The following is a 15,764-nucleotide window of genomic DNA, read 5'->3' on the forward strand; positions in this document are numbered from 1 at the left end:
TAATTGACCGAGTTTCGATTTTGCTCTTTTGACAATTTTGATTTAGCCGATTTTCTTCTTTCCAATTTTAAATTCTCCGTAAGTCTCTCATACGGTAACGAAATCACGCAAGGTCACATATTACGAGTTCGTGTTGATGCCCTCTTTCTTCTATTACAAGACCCCACACCTGAAATTTAATGTCTAGGGAAATCGAGCTCTTCAAAAGTGACGTTTTTTTAGTGATTTTTGCTCATTTTCGACCAAACTTGATGAAATTAATCCTCAATCCAAGAGAGAAGATCATGTCCTCATGGGCTTCCTGTGAAGCAACAGAGTTATAGACTAAGAAAACACTCTAACAAACTTATAACAGAATATGTAATCTATTGACATGTGACACTACATCATCTATTGATCCTATATTGATGTCACTTTCTTTTCGTGTACGTGCCTCCTCAAAACTGATACTTTCAGATTTGGTTCTAGAAATAGTGGCAGCATTTAGTTCTTGAAATAGTTGCAGTATTTAGTTCTAGAAATAGTGGCAGTGTTTAGTTCTAGAAATAGTTGTAGTGGTAGTTTTCAGTTCTAAAAATAGTAGCAGTGACAATGTTTAGTTCTAGAAATATTTGCAGTGTTTAGTTTGAGAATAAGGTAGTACAATGTTCAGTTCGAGAAATAGTGGCACTACAATGTTCAATTCTAAAAATAGTTGCAATAGTTTAATGGATCTACTGGGGTAACGCCCATTAAGGGCAAGGGCTAGAATAAAAAAAATGGGAGGGTTGTATTTGCTTCCAAGCCTTGAGTTTTAATATTTAGAGTTTGATACATGTAATTTGTGTTCTTTTCATTAAATAGAGTTATTAGGGTATTTTTAGTTAAGAATTTTTATTTTAGAAAAGTCCTTTCCATTAAATCTCCTTTTTATGCACATCATTGTTAATTTATATTCATTAGATTGGTTTTAATTTATTCAATTGAAATGAGTTGTGTATGTATTTGGAAAAATGAGTTGTGAAAATCATATTTTTCAATTTGAATCTCTCTGCCCCTCCCATCTTCAATGCAAGATTTTATAAACAATGGCAAATGCTTTTCCAAAAAAAAAACAATGGCAAATGCTTTTCCAAAAAAAAAACAATGGCAAATGCATGCACTTCACGTAATCACTATTGAGATTTTACACAATATGTACCGATGATGACTTTTTGCCTTCTATATAGATTGGAATATTATCTATTCTAAAGTTGAGGAGCAACGTGACAATAGCTTAGCTACAGTCAATTATTTGGCCCTATGATTTTGCTTTATTTACACAATGTGCCATCATATCCGTGTTGGGCTAGGGTTTGGGCTCCCCATTTCTCTTCATGAGCTTTTTATTGGGTTTCGGTAAGAAGCTCGGCCCTCAGTCAGGCCCTTAATGATTTAATTACATTTTTGCCCATCAAAGATTACAATCCGACAGTGGGGATGGTGTATTTGGAAGGGCAATTTTGTCATCTCGGTTTTGAGCGAATTAGGGGGTAGCCGGGTAGGTTTTCATTCGTTGTCGTTCAATGAGGGTTTCGGGGAGGCTATGTGAGAGAGAGAGAGAGAGAGAGAGAGAGAGAGAGAGAGAGAGGGAGAGGGAGGAAGGGAGGGAGACAGACAGAGACGGAGGTAGATGGCGATGGAAAGAGAGCGAGGGGGAGGGGTAGGGGTGATGGATTTCACAAGTGGGAGAGTGGGGATGGTCAGAGAAAACCATAGGGGTCGTCCGGATTTCGCGCTGCATGCTTGGATTTCCAAAGACAAGTTCGTTTTTTTAATTCGATTCTTTACCATTAGCTTAGATTGTCATCATTTCTGCCTTTTTTTTGTGAATTATTTTCGAATTTTTTAGAAGGTCAGGTTTTGGGGGATTCATCTCTCTGTTATGTCTGTTTGTTCTTTGTTCTATGGTCAGTTGCTTTTTTTTTCTTTTTTTTTTTGTGGGTTTTCAGTTTGGTAATCTGTGTTTAGATTTTTCTTTCGTATATGATTAAATCGGTATTGGGTTTTGTAATTTTTTTTTTTTTTTTGGGGAGAATTTGTGTTTGGTTTTCGCATTTAATTTGGTTTTTGCTTTCAGGAAAAACTGGGGTTCGAATTTTGGGGTTTTTGATGTGGATTTGGTTTATTTTTAGTGGAATTTGTTGTATGTGTACCCTTTGGGTTTAGGTTTCATCAGATGGCGTTTGTAGTGTTTATATTGAACTGTCGACTCTTTTATTCTTTGTAGGTGAAATTGAAGGTCAGCAATCTCTTAAATTGATGAGGGGGCTACAATTCGTGCAAGGTAAAAGCCAGAGATATGCTACTATTTTGGAAGAGAACAGATAAAGAGATGGTATCCTTCCCTTCTCCTCTGGAAATGCATCGAGTACAAGAAGTATGTGCTTGAAAATATAAAAATGCATGTCTTTTTATTTGAATTTAGTACTCTCTAATGATGTGTAGGGGGCCTCCAATTCATATCTTGAAATATTCATGTCTAAAGTTCTGTAGATCTTCTGTTTTGGGTTTTTTTTTTTAGCTTTCCTATTAAATTTTGTGGTTAATGTAATTGGATTCTATTAAATTTTTCATGATTTTATAGAATTTTTCGTTTAAATTTGTGGATTTTTTCATTTAAATTGTGGGTTTTGGAGAATTCTTAGTCAAATTTATGGGTTATTTTGATGCGAATTTATGTGAGATTAATCAACTGCAATGTCAGATATGATAATAGGTGGGCATGTTCATATGTTTTCCAATGTTGTTATATACTCTCCTATCAACTCTGAATGTTGAATTAGTCAACTATTAATGTCAGATTAAATCAAAAGTTGGGCATCAGTTCATATGTTTTTCAATGTTTTATAAAAACGACGCAATTTTCACTTGGTTTTGAGTGTGTGTTTTGTGTTTTATTTGGCTTCTGCTTTAATTAGATTTCAATCTTTAGACTAAATAAAACAAAGAACATGAATAGATTGTTAATGGATTTACTATGTTTGGGAATTTCAGGAATTTAGATCGTTGGAGGGAGAAGTTGGTCCCTTGGCATTTTGAGGTGCATAGTTATATGCCCTCGGCATTTTAATGCAATTGAAAATGCATTACGGAATCAGAACCCGCAACAGCGCGCGGTCAATTTTCTAGTTATAACCTAAATAAGCCATTTTCTCAAATTCAAAACCAAATGTAAGTTTCAATATAATACAGAAGTTATAGTGGAGCACCAATGTAACATGAAATATAAATTTTTCCTTCGACAATGCAAGGTTTGAACTTTGAACTTAAAATTCAAATTTGAGTATGTGTAAATTGGAGGAAAAATGTGAAAACTCAAATCATTTTTTTGATCCACATGTGCGAATATGAATTTTAAGGTTAATATGTTCTGTAGGATATAATTTTAATATAATATAATATAATTTTAAGGTCAAATCATTTTTTTGATCCACATTTCTCTTTTTAATATAATATTTGCTCGAGTTCAGGATTAGGAAAGTCAAGAAGGATTGGAAACAATGTGGTCCAAACAAACCAGCGGAGAAAAGGTAAACCGAAAAAGACTTGAAAAACAGACAATTAATTTACAGCCATGGTTGTAAAATCACTGCAATATATGACACTTATACTTGGCCAACTGCTCTCTTAGCTAGAAGTGAACCATTTGCGGAATCTGTGGTCTGATACAGGCTGGGAAACTTAGTAACAAATGCTTGTAGGGTTTCTGTATGGCATTATGAAATTATCAATTTTCATCTTATCGTTATGTCATCAATCTTCAATTGTTGTGTCGTCGAAATTTATTGTTTGATTAGTTTAATAATTTGAAAATGACATTTGACAATTCGGTTGGAGAAGTACAAAATTTGGCATAAGGCTTCAAATTGTCACTTCAACCATGAATTGTAATTTAACATTTCCTTTGAAGATGGTCTAACGGTCCATGTTTATATTTTTTTCAAGTCCAACGATAAAAAAAATCCAACAGCTGAAATTTAAATCTAATGATCATAATAAAATAATTTTTTTTAAATAGATCCACTTTAAAAATTTATTCCAATCCCATCACCCGGACAAGGCGTATAGTTTTTAGCTTATATGAACTATCATTTATGTTTTTAATTACTATTCAAGTTTTCAATTTATCTTATGAACTATCATCTATATTGAAGTTTAGTTGATTGAGTGGTTGGTTAAAACATCTGTAAAATTAAATCGTGAAAACATAAAAAGTTACAAAAAAATCCTTACAAAAAAAAAAAAAAAGGGTTAAAACCATTCCATACCAATTAGTATATTTTAGGTCCTGAAATTTAGATCATGAGGGTTGGGTGACATTCATTGTTCACAAAGCTGTCTCTTAGTGAACCTGAATATTTGAGGGCGGGTCTAAAAGTTTGAGTTGGCCTTATCATGGGCTTACACGTGAAAAACCTAATAAATTTTGACCTAGAAACAAATAGACATTGAAAATGTAATGCCAACTACTTTATTGATAACATTGAATTTTTTTTACTACCTTAATAACACTAAATTTGATCAAGTAGAAATACAATACAAAGCAAACTTAGAACCTCACTATTGTAATATAACGTAACATATACTGAAGCATCAGAAATTTTCGACCCAAAAAAAAAAAAAAAAAAAAAGAAAAAAAAAAAAAAAGAAAAAGAAATGGAAACACCATAAATCATATAAAAACAAGACATCGGCCTCCAAGTCCCAAACACTTTTCTAGCCGGTAGACACACCAAGCTAAGTTCGGCGCCCCCTCCTCGCCCTTGCAGGTCCTGCCTTCCTCCTCCTACTGAAAGTCTCCCCAAACCATTCATGCTTCTTGATTGAGTGGTTGGTTGGTGTGATATATTTGGTTTTAAATTAAAATTTTTGGAATATAATTTTTTTAGGTTAAAACATCTATAAAATTAAATTAAGATAACATAAAAAGTTACAAAAAATCCTTACCCAAAAGAAAGAAAAAAAAAAGGGTTAAAACCATTCCACACCAATTATACATTTTAGATCCTGAAATTTAGGTCTTGAGCGTTGGGACACATTCGCTATTTCAAAGCTAAATTTTTTTTTTTTTTTTTTTTTTTGCGAACCTGAATATTTGAGTTTAGGTTCAACAGTTGGAGTTGATCTTACCATAGATTTACACGTGAAAAACCTAATAAATTTTGACCTAGAAGCAAATGGACACAAAGAAATGTAATGTCAACTACTTTATTTATAACACTGAATTTGATCATATAGAAATACAATACAAAGCAAAATTTTTTTGAACAAAATACAAGGCAAACTTAGAACCCCCACTATTGTAATATAACATAACAACATATACTGAAGCACAAGAAATCCTTGACAAAAAAAAAAAAAAAAAAGAAAAAGAAAAAAAAGGAAGCACCAGAAATCATATAAAAATAAGACATTGGCTTTCAAGGCCCAAACACTTTTCAAGCCGCTAGACACACATCAAGCTTGGTTCTGCGTCCCCCTCCTCGCCCTTGTGGTTGTTGGCTTCCTCCTCCTGCTGAATTTCTCCACAAACCATTCATGCTTATTGTCTGCCAACGTGTTTCCAGCAACCACTCCCACTATGAGTCCGCTAACAACTCCCGGCAAGACTACATACCAATCAAACTCAAATGGAAATCCAGCCTCTTCATCTTCTTCAAAGCTTGATGGTGGCGGCAGCCTCGAGCTCTCAGAACCCTCGCATTTCTTGGACAAAGGCTTTCCACACAGACCTGAGTTTCCTTGATATGAATCTTCTAGGAATGTACCAAATTGTTGGCCAAGTGGTATAGGCCCCCAAAGATGGTTATGCGACACATTGAAGTACTCAAGGAAAGTGAGTTGTGCCAAGCTACCGGGGATCCTTCCGGAGAGCTTGTTTTGAGAGAGATCCAACGATTCAAGAGCAGTCAAGTTCCCTAAAGATGAGGGGATGTGACTAGAGAGAGAATTGTTGGAGAGGTTTAGCAACTGAAGTTCTCTTAGACTCCCAATGATACTTGCTGGAATCTCTCCTTCAAATCTATTACTTGAGAAATCTAAGAGTCTCAGATCATAGGGGGTCCGATAATATGTCAACTTAACACCTTTTACAGGAATTATCATATCGTATGAAAATTGATAGTAATTTCCATATTTATTTGTGCTCGATGAGACTTCAAAGTACCGGCTTCCATCGTTTGCGACAACATATTTCATGAAACTCCAGTTCTCCATGTACTTAGAAGGCAACATACCTGAAAACAAATTGTTGGATAAATCAATGATGCACAAGTTTGGAAACTTATAATTAGTTGGAGGCTTCCTAATTATCCCATGAAATGCATTCGACCCCAAAATGAGACCCCTCAATACTGGAAGTACCCCTAACCAAGAAGGGAAGATATCACTGATCTGATTGTTGCCAATGTGAAGAAACTCTAACCGAGTGCAATCGGCCATTGATCTTGGTAGCTTCCCCTGTAACCGATTGTAACCCAACAAAACCAATTTCAAACTATTTTTTATAGCGCAAAATGGAGGAATATCGCCATGGAAAGAATTATAAGTCAAGGCCAGCATTTCCAAGCTATTGGACTTCCCCAAACACCGTGGAAGCATGCCACTCAGGCTGTTGTTGCCCAAATTAAGAACTTGAAGATAATTCAAGTTGCAGAACAATGGTGAAACTTCTCCACTATAATTATTGTTGCCGACGCTGTAAAACATGATAGATTGTGGTGGAATTGGCAATGACCCTTGTAATCGATTACCGTCAAGACTAAAAAGCTGCAGATTTTTCCATGGAAGAGTGACTGGATTTTCTTCAAGGCCTGTTAAGAAGTTATAATTGAGGTTAAGATTGACCAAAGTTTCTCTAGTTGCATTCCAAAGCCATTTTGGTATTTGGCCATGAATATTGTTATCATAAAGGTCCAGGGCTCCCAATTCGTATTGATTTTTCAAAAATTCTGGAAACTCTGTCAAGTTGCATTCAGCCAACTTTAGAACTTCGAACTTTGGAAGAGTAGCACTTGAACCAGATTTGACACGCACGGATAACTTGTTGTCTGATAAACCAAGTTTCTTCAACTTTTTGAGGTTGGAAAACTCATCAAACTCAACTATTCCACTCAAATTATTAGAGGAAAGGCCAAGAAATTCAAGATTTCTGAGGTGGAAAAGCGACTTAGGAACTGCTCCTTGCAAATCATTGAAGGTGAGCCGCAGAAAAGTTAGTTGGTTCAACTCTAATGCGAGCCAAGATGGGATTTCACCAGTTAGTGAATTGTCAAACAAGTCTAGAAACGCAAGTTGGGTCAGGTTAGCCACAAAACGTGGGAAATTCCCCTGTAAGTTAATATCCGAAAGATCCAAGTAGTTGAGCTTGGTTAATTTTCCAAAACAAGACAAGGAATCAGGAACTAAGAATTGGCCTGCGGAAACGTCATGAAATGAAGCCATCTCAAGGAAACTGAGCTGGGTAAGGTTTCCAAATGAAGATGGAACATGGGAATCAAAACCACAGTATGAGATATCAAAGTAGTTTAAGGAATGAAGGTTTCCGATAGAACTAGGAAGTTCACCAGAGAAATTTGTCGATGAAACATCCAATATTTTGAAGGAATTGGTCCGGTTAAAGGTAGGAAAATAACCATTTAGCTTTATGTTTGAGTATAAACTAAGCTCCTCTAGGTTTGGTAGGTGGAAAATGCCTACTGGAAATTCCCCATACCACCCACAGTAGCTTAGATTGAGAGATGTGAGAGAAGATGCATTGACCAAGATATCAGGCACAGTGGAGTATATGCCTACATCACTAAGATGAAGTTGTTTTATGCTGGTCAAGTTTTGGACTAGGATTCTCATGTTGGACTTCCTAAGCTCCAAACCATTATTGTGAGACAGATCAAGGGTAGACAGTTTGGATAGCTTTGAAATTTCAAATGGAATTTGACCAGAAAATGCAGACAATGAAAGGTTGAGATAGGATAGACTCGAAAGGTCATGGCCCAATCTCGATGGTATTTCAGACAAATTGAAGTTGTTATCTGAGAGGTCAAGCATTTGCAAGTGAACAAGTCAGAAGAGGGTGCTGTTGGAATTGATAGAACCATAGAGACAACTGCTCTTGAGGTCAAGGCCAATGACATGACCAGACTCCGCATGGCACTCAACACCATCCCACGAACAACAGTTACTCTGATTATGATCTCCTTCTCGAGTCCAAGATGCAACCTTTGGGTAAGCAAACGGAGATGAAGAAGCTGACTTGTTTATTGTAAAGCTTTCCTTGAATTGTAACAAGAACGAGTGCTCATCAGCGTGGCAAAGTGTCCGTGTCTGAGTCTGCACAAATGAAAAACAGTGAGTAGCATTGAGTAATAGCAAAAGAAGACAATGCAAATAGGTAAACTTGGACAACCACGATTCCATTTTCATGGCAGTGTGTTTTTCTGGTTATAAATATTGTTTGATGGCTCTCAGATAATTAAGAGTGGAGAAGTATACTCCTTTTATAGACACAACTCATGCAAGCATAAATAAAAAAAAAATTATGAGTCGATCGATGAGTGGGTGGTGAATTGATGTCTCAATTGATGAGTGAAGTAAACTCCTTTTACCTGGCAGTTAGAAAATGTTTGTTTGGCTCATAGTAAGTCTTTTGGATGTAACTAGGCAACCTCAGTGGAAGTCAAGTCATCGTTTGATAAAATCAGCCCATCCCCATCACTTGAAGACTTGAAGTCATTCATCGTTTGCATATAATAATTTGCAAACTCGATCGTTTAGTTTTATATGTACGCTTGTATGATCTTAAAGAATGTAAACATAATATACTTTGAGCAGATAAAATCAAGTGATCACCATCTCTTGAAGACTTGATGTCAAGTTGTGGTTTGCATATGTGACTCATCACAACGTTTATTGAAGACTTGAAGTCAATTCATCATTTGCATGTAATAATTATTATGTTCACCTTTGAACAAAAGAAATAAAAAAAAAACCGTCTCACTGTAAGATTGAAAATTTACGTACTCATCTAAAAACAAAATCTTAACATGCACAAGTAAAAATTTTCTAAGCTAGTTACAAATATCATACCATTATTCATCCGACCGTCTTAATTATATACTAATCAGAAGTTTAGATCACCACGGCATGTAACCTATAGAAATAAAAAGAAAGGGTGTGATATTCACACACCATTTTTTACTTCTCATATACCCTTTTAATTTTTGGTTGTTGAATCAGATGAATTGAAGAAGATCAAGGGACAGAAATCAACAAGAATTGTGTGAGAAGTAAAAAGGGGTGTGTGGATATCACACCCCTAAAAAGAAATATAAATATGATGCAGACAGCTACTTTCCAGCAGAAAGAAGGAAGAAGCAAAAGAAGGCGGTTGTGGAGATAGAGTCTTTATGGCAAGTGAAACATTTTATCTTGTTCAGAAGCATGATTTGAGAGAAAATCCGTCATTAATTACTCTTGTTACTGTTCTCCAATAGGCTTTTTCATGTTTCCACTCAATTTTCATTACGAAGATGTATTATGTTAGGCTGAGTCCTCTCTGAACCACAGGAGACAGTTGCCCATCATGCAAAGTGACTTTTTTTTTCTTTTCCCTCACCAATCTGTTCATTTTCTTGCCACCATTACTAGTCATCCACTAGCGTTGTCTCCAAAGGGAAGCATTTGATGATATGAGAGATAGAGATGGAAAAGTACATGATTCTATAGGCTAGGGTTTAATATTTTTATTTTTCTTTAATCATCAAGAAAAAAAAGATCATTGGATCATCGTGGTTTAACTTGTTTTCTATACCTTGTAGTGTTTTGTTTTTCCTCAAAGTCACTCATTATTCTAACTAGAGTTTAAAATTTCTTCGATACAGTCGATATTTCTAAAAAATCATATAAAGATAGGGAGATGGGGGGTGAAGTCTAAACTTCACCTTGTATTGAAAAAACTCTTAACTTTAGGATAAAATCGACATATATCGTCGATATTTTTTTCTACATCTATTAAATATCGAAAAAAAAAATATTATACTTTGTCCAAACCAATGTTTAAGAATCATAGAAAGCAACCGATATTTGATATGTCCGTCGATATTTCCACAAATTTGCTTATCAATATTTCCACAGTTACTGATATTTTAAGCATTGGTTTTAACAGATACAACAAAAATACTTTTGGTTGAAGCTTCCTCCAGCTTGTGTCTCAATTGTTCAGGAATGCGACTATAACAAACACCTCCAAACACTTTGTGGTAATAGTCAAAGGCGTATAATTTGGTTCAAGACTATAAGCTTTAATCAATTAGTAGCAAAAATATGGTTTCACACTAATCCCATGACGAGAATTTTTGCGCTGATAGTGAAAGGCGTGTTTAAATCCATGACGACTTTAAGCCTTAGAAGTGGATCCATGCATACGACTAGAAGGGAGATAGAAGAGCGGGGAAATGAGGTAGTTGGGAGCCGCCGAGTCCGGTCAGAGCTCCGACAGTGTTTTAATTTTTTTCGTTTTTTGTTTTTTTTACAACTTTATTATTTAAAAGGGTAAAATGGAAACTTTGAATTTTACTAAGGAATAACAGGTAATTAATTAAGTGCAAATAGTAAAAAAAAAAAAAAAATTATTAAGAAGAGGAGGAGAGTTTGGAACTATTTCAATAATCTGGAAATTGAGAGTTTTAAACTCAGAATGCATGGGTAGAGATCAAACACCATATCCAATAGGATATTTGAGCACATGCAAGTGCAGATAGTAAATAGTCTTATAGTGGTAACAATACCCTCTTTAGTATTTGTTTTTCACTCTTTAGTTGACAAAAAAGAATTTTTATAGTATCGATATAGATAAACATTACTCTTCTAATACCATGCATAATTCATTAAAATTCACTAAGAATAAAGGAAAGGAAATAACCATCTCAACCCACCCCCTCAGTTATATACAAATCAGAAGGGGATCTTTGGCGTTTCATTCACCACCACGGCAAGTGACACACGAGTCCACTTACAGAAATAAAAAAAATTGCTAGTGTGATGAAAAGTGACATACCAATGTGAAACTTTAATTTTTTTCTTTTTTTCAAGATTTGAAACATTTTATTTTCTTTATCTTTTATAGTTAAAATTGATCCATATTTGGTCTTCCATCAGTCTCCTCCACTAGAAAAATCTCACCCTTCATCTTGAAAACAACTAGGGTTGATATGAATCTTGATGAGTCAAAAATTTCTCCAATTAGAGGAACCCATTATTCTTGGTATTTAGTTGGAATCACAATGGCACCTTACTTGAAAACAAGTCATGGAATCTTCGTGATTTAACTTGTTTTCTATACCTTGTATTGTTTTGTTTTTTTCCTCGACAATGTCATTCATTGTTCTTCATTTGCACATATGCTTTTTCTCACAACCCAATCTCAAGATATGTTCAAAATTGATACGTAACAGTAGGATGTAAGGGTGCGAGGATTAGAAATACACAAGGGCATTACTAAGTTTTGAAACAAATTTGTGTGTGCATCACTCCCTTCTAACTACAGAGATGTACCAGACTCACCTTCATCCAATTTTTTTTTTTTAACAATTGATATTATCTATACTAAAGGAAGAGGATGGGCTAAGCCTCATAATTTGTGACATCCCACATCGCCTAGGGGAGTGATCCTTAAATGTATATTCCCATCTCTACCTAGCACGAGGTCTTTTGGAAGCTCACTGGCTTCGGGTTCCATGGGAACTCCAAAGTTAAGCGAGATGGGGGCTAGAGCAATCCCATGATGGGTAACCCATTGGGAAGTTGCTCGTGAGTTCCAAAAAACAAAACCGTGAGGGAATGGTAAGCCCAAAGCGGACAATATTGTGCTACGGTGGTGGAGCGGGCCCGAGAAGTGGTCCCCCCCCGGGCCGGGATGTGACATAATTTGCTAGCAATAATGTAGTTCAAATTCGTATTTGGTTATTTGGTGAGAATCGAACATAAGATCTCACTTACAAGTGAAAATGACTACCACTACACTTTCATCTATCTTAACAACCTTTAATTTATCATCCAACTTCAAATTTACAGAAATGGTCTTTGGCAGCTCTTTGTGGTGATAATCAAAGGCGTATAATTTGGTTCAAAACTATAAACCTTAATTAATTAGTAGCAAAAATACGGTTTCACACTAATCCCTTAACTAGAATGCTTGCGGTGATAGTGAAAGGCGTGTAATTTGGTTCAAGACTTTAAGCCGTAAAAGTGGGTCCACGCGTTGGACTAGAATGGACATGGAAGAGGAGGGGAAAGGAGGTAGTTGGAAGCCGCCGACTCCAGTAGAAGCTTCGACTACTGTTTTAAGGTTTTTTTTTTTTTTAATTTTATTACACATACACATACACACACACACATCTTTATTCTTTAAAAGGGTAAAATGGAAACTTTGAATTTTGCTAGGTAAGAACAGATAATTATTAAGTGTAAATAGTAAAAAACAAAAATAAATTATTAGTAAGAGGAAGGGAAGGGCTCGAAAGAATTATAATAAATTGGGAGAGGGGAGTTTTGAATCTAGAATGCATGGATAGAAACTAAACACTCTATCTATTAAGATATTTGACCAAATGTAAGTGAAAATAGTAAATCTCAAAATCTTATAGTGGTAATAATACCCTCTATGTTAGATAATAGGTAAATTAAATATTGTGAGCGATGTAATTACATCACTAAAATGAGTGATTACTCTATTTAAGTGAGATGTTTTATATTCGAATCTCGTAGATAACAAATTTGATATCAAATTAGGTTGTTCATTGTGTGGCTTAGCCGAATTCTTCATTTCCTTAATGTAAAATATCGTTATACTAAAAAAAATACCCATGCATAATTCATTGATGTTCACTGAGAAGAAAGGAAGGGAAAAAAGAGGCAGATTGTATGCCCTCCTGTTTCGGTGCCCTTCCCATCCCTCCTATTTGTGCCGTCACGGTTAAGTTACGTCAACATTTTATATTTCTATTGCTTTTTGTCTTATTATCTCTATAAAAAAAATCAATATAAAATTAGTTTCATAAAAAATGACATGTCTTGAGACATAAAACCCAGAGACGGAGCTATAAATTTCTTTTAGTGGGGGCAACCTGAAAATCAATTAAGAAAACCTTATTATAATATGACTTATAACCAATACGAAAATAGGGATTATTTCAAATGATAATGTATCACAATTCCAATGTTACAAAAATTTTAGTGTAGTAGAAAGTGGCAAAGTGATAAGAAAAATGTTAATACATAATTACGCAAGAGTGAGGTTTTTTTGTTTGAATGACAGAACAATACCACTTTTGCTCATATAATATTTGATATGGAGCAAATGCAGTATGAAAGTATGTTGGATACTAGGTACATACATTTTCTTCAAAAATAATACGTGTATATTATATAATTGTAGTCTGCAACTCAACAAACAAATCACTTGAGTGGGGGCATATGCCCCCAGTGAGCCTTCATTGGCTCCGTCTTTAAAACCTGCCTGAAATTGGGTTGAAACAAATATAACCTTTGTATAGACTTGCATACCCTAAAAAGACATATTGAATTGTATTGGATTGATGTTTATTGGTCTTGTAAGGATTTAACACTGGATAACAGCTACAACCAAACACTTTTAAATGTGTCAAAACATGAGGCTTATCAAATAGACAAGTGTAAGGAGATTTCATAGACAATGTGTGACAATGCATTCTGTTGATCAAGTATACAGAGTTTGCACATGCATGAAACCAGAATTGAGAAAGCAATTGTGCAGTACTTAGTAGGGTTAATGTAGTTTCAACAATATGCCTGTGTTTTCTTTCAGCAAGGCAATTCTATTCAGGTGTATATGGGTATGATCTTTGATGTATAATACCTTTGTCTAGAAAAAATTGTTGGAATTTAGTACAATATTCACCACCACCATCACTTTGAAAATTTTTAACAGTTGCAGAAAATTGGGTTAACAGAATAGCATGAAAATGCACAAATGTTTAAAGCACCTCACTTTTATTCATTAAAGGAAATATCTAGGTAAACCTGGTACATTCATCAATGAAAGTAACATAGAATTTGTAACCTTCAACTAATACAATTGGTGATGGTCCCCACACATCATTATGTAAAACCTTTAAAGGTTTTACAGTTTTATTTGTGGGAAAAGGAAATGAAAGCTTGGTAATTTTGCCTTCTAGACAAGAGATACACACATGCTTTGATTGATCAACAGAGAATGTTATCTGTGATTGGTGCAACATTGTTGAAACAACAACATTGGAAAGATTCCCCAATCTATTGTGCCAGACTTGTATTGACTTGATGACCAAGAAAGCAGTGTTGGTGTTGTTTGACTGAGTGAGATGCTTTATATGCTTGAGTAAGTATATGTTGAGGTATATGAAATGGGATATGGTACAAGCCATCTTTACACAGTCCCTTGAGGAGTATTGTCCCCGTGATCTTGTCCTAAATCCAGAAGCAAAATTCATCACAGATAAATCAACATTTGTTGTCTTTACACAACTTATAGACTGACAACAAATGTTGAGAGAGTTGAGGAACAATCAATACTTCTTTTAACTGAAATGCATATTTAGGGACATGTAAAGTTGAACTGCCAGTATGAGATATTGGCAAACCTGAACCATTAGCAATGGTTATAGTATCAGCACCAATGAATGGAGTAGCCATGTTGAGATTGCTCAATTCAGAAGTCATGTAAGAGGTGGCACCTGTGTAAGCTATCCAAAATTGCTCCTGAGGTGCCGAGGGTTGATAATTGGCATGCATTGCAGTCAATGTTGATGGTGGTGATCTTCCTTGGTAGGAAAAGCTTGCCTTGTGACAACATTGTATTGCAGAATGTCCAAATTTCCAGCAAATTTGACATTGCATAGGAGAAGATGCCACAGTTGTAGAAGAGTGCCTCTGAAAGCAATCAGAAGCAATGTGACCCATTTTGTTACACATATGGGGATTAGCAGGTCCAAGAATGCCAGGACTATTATTTCCAGAGAATCTAGTATTATGACCATAATTGTTTCTTCCCCGTGCTCTACCTCTATAGTTATTAAAACCCATGTAGCCTCTAGAATTACAGGTAGTACCATTGGTTTTGTAGTTGTCAGAATGAGTCCATTGAGTGGAAAAAAACTACCATGATGATATTGAGCTGATGAAGTCTGAGATGAGCCATTACTTGAGATAAGCTTTCTTCAAGCAGCCCTTTAATTCATTATCCTTGGCAAGCATTGCAATTACAAAAGAACTAGAAAGTTCATTATTCTCAATTGTAACCTCTTCAGCAAGTAACTGAGCTCTGAAGTTCTTGAGTGAAATGACATTTTCTCTGCCTCGAATCACTATCCTGAAGGTGTTATATTTAGAGGGTAAACATTTCAATGCAAGAATCACTATGTCATCATCCTCAAAAGAGACACCAGCAGCTGACATGTGATCACGAACATCCTTAATTCTTTGTAAATACTGAGAAATGGAGTCAGAACCTTTTTGAATGTTTTGCAACTCCAGTTTCATCTGAAAAATACTAGCTTTTGTGACCGTAGAGAACCTATCTCTCAGACTCATCCACATCTCATGTGCACTAGTGCAACCAACTATACATGACATTGTAGTAGGAGAAAGAGTAGCAATGATTAATTTTATTAATGCTCGATCATGCATTTTCCATATCTGCTAATTCTCAGTTTCAACACTTCCGTTGTCTG

The 15,764-nt window shown here is 35.3% G+C and overlaps 1 pseudogene; it reads right to left on the reverse strand.

Annotated features, from left to right (window-relative positions):
* Nucleotides 1–5,478: 5,478 nt before the first annotated feature.
* LOC137740448 (receptor-like protein 6) lies at nucleotides 5,479–8,459 on the reverse strand (annotated as a pseudogene).
* Between the last annotated feature and the right edge of the window lie 7,305 nt (nucleotides 8,460–15,764).

Source organism: Pyrus communis, chromosome 7 (genome assembly GCF_963583255.1).
Source record: "Pyrus communis chromosome 7, drPyrComm1.1, whole genome shotgun sequence".
Lineage (NCBI taxonomy): Eukaryota > Viridiplantae > Streptophyta > Magnoliopsida > Rosales > Rosaceae > Pyrus > Pyrus communis.